At 45.2% G+C, this 2,088-nt stretch overlaps 1 non-coding gene across 1 annotated transcript; it reads right to left on the bottom strand.

The window, feature by feature from the left end:
• Positions 1–809: 809 nt before the first annotated feature.
• Positions 810–882, bottom strand: TRNAK-CUU (transfer RNA lysine (anticodon CUU)). The gene has a single exon. It is a non-coding gene; the product is annotated as a tRNA-Lys (tRNA).
• Between the last annotated feature and the right edge of the window lie 1,206 nt (positions 883–2,088).

Below are 2,088 nucleotides of genomic sequence, written 5' to 3'. Positions count from 1 at the left end.
GTAGTAAAGGTGTGCCATGTAGATATTAATGTTCCTAAGAGTTGAGCAATTGAAGAACAAAACAATAACTATCAGGTAGATTGAGCCGACAGAGTTAAGGTGGCTCAAGTAGACTTTGACTGGCAACATGAGAGTGAATCATTTCTAGCTTGGTGGGCCCATGAGTCCCCGGACCATCAAGGAAGAGTTGCAACATATAAATGAGCTAGAGAACAAGGGGTGGACTTAACTATGGATGCTATGTCATGGTTTTATGATTTTTGGTACTGGTATTCCACATCATAACATCACGTAGTGCATTTAGAGTTAAAGAGTTCATGCTCCAGCTCCGTGGATCATCGATAGTTCCAGGTATCCCTGTCTCAGAAGAGAAGAAGAACTCCATTCCCCAGAGGACTTTGCGATGCTTTGCGTTCTTACGTGTTTACGCTCAGAGTGAAAGATAAAAACTGTCTGCGGTCACGGGACACTCTCTTTCCTTGGGGATGGACTCAGCAGTGGGTGCTCGCTGCCGTCCGCCTTCAGCGTTAGCGTAAGGCCTTCGGTTTATCAGACACTCTCTCTTGCTCATTTTATTTGATTTATTAGCTTTAATTCCAATTATATTGTGTTATTTTGCTTTCCGATATCTTATTTAGTAAATTAGCTTTCCTCCTCCGATCGTTGCCGCTGTTTTGTTCCTAGGCCCATCTCCCTTTTCCCTTCTCCCTTTCCCCCTTCCCCTTTCCCTGGGCGTGGGTCCATGGGTCCCCCGCACCAATTGTCACGGAACCGGGCCGAACCTGCCCGTGAACCATTGACGTTTTTGGAGCCCAACATGGGGCTCGAACCCACGACCCTGAGATTAAGAGTCTCATGCTCAATCAACTGCACTAGTCGGGCAGAGACATACTTTTAAGAGTGAATCTATGCTTCTCGTTAGCAGGCTTATCTGTACTGTTGGTGCTGTACGGCAAAACACGACCTTGAAGTCTGGGCGTACTGCCAGTTGTCCTGGGATATTTGTAAACTTTTTAGGTACTGCCAGATAGTTCTAGTAAAAAAAAAAAAAAAAAAAAAAAAAAAAGGAAAAATAAAATTCTTTCTCTTTTTAAACTGGTCTTAAATGGACTGCATTTCATCGGTTTTTCCCTTGTAATGCTCAGAACGTACTGGGACTTAATTAAGTTTGCCAGTCCGATCCACGGAGCTTGGTCTCTATATGATAAACTACAAACACTGATGGACATACCTACCTGGCTTTTGTATACGATGTGGCATTCTGTTCCAGAGGGAGTAACTCCAGATGGAGTTGCTAACTCTATGGAACTTGTGATTTTTAAACAGACTCCTGGCCTCTCCTTTGAATTCATTATGCGTTTTCTGAATGCCCATCCAATGCTCGTAATGATTGTGGTGTCAGTCTCCCTGAATGTACTTTTACTCAGTATTTGTATTTATAATATTTTGAGAAAACCCTCCCCAGAGCCACAGAATACTGACTGGCAGGGAGTTTGGAGGGACTTAGGAGAGACTTTAGAGAAATGGGCATCACCAGTGTCATGGAACTTTTCTCCTGAACACCTGCAAGATCCTGAGAACTTAAGCAGATATTTGAGACAGGGATGTTGCGGCTCAAACAGATCTAAGGAGGCCCAAATTATTTGGGGTCTGGCTTATGCTTACCGGGCCTTATTCAATACTATCCCAGAGAGGCATAGAGTTTTTGAAATAGAGCGAGAGAGTCTACGAGCCGAAAGGGACAGTCTCCTGATCCAGAAAGGGACTCTTTTAGCTGACAATCAGACTCTCCAGTCCAATCTAAATGTTCTCCAGGCTGAGAGAGACACCCTCCAGATTGAGAGAGATGCCCAGCGGACTGAGACAGACACCATCCAATCTCAACAAGAAGCCCTCCAATCCAAGAGGGATGCCCTCCAATCCAAGAGAGATGCCCTCCAGTCTCAACAAGAAGCTCTCCAATCCAACATGGACACCCTCCAGACCGAGCGAGACAACCTCTGGTTCAAGAGAGATGCCCTCCAATCTGAGAGAGATGCACTCCAGAATGCGAAAGATGCCCTCCAGACTGAGAGAGAAAACCTCCGG

This window comes from Cyrtonyx montezumae, unplaced genomic scaffold, assembly GCF_038088225.1.
Source record: "Cyrtonyx montezumae isolate F1298 unplaced genomic scaffold, pur_monq_1.0 scaffold_38, whole genome shotgun sequence".
Classification (NCBI taxonomy): Eukaryota; Metazoa; Chordata; class Aves; order Galliformes; family Odontophoridae; genus Cyrtonyx; species Cyrtonyx montezumae.
This window is presented reverse-complemented; position numbering and strand designations above follow the sequence as displayed.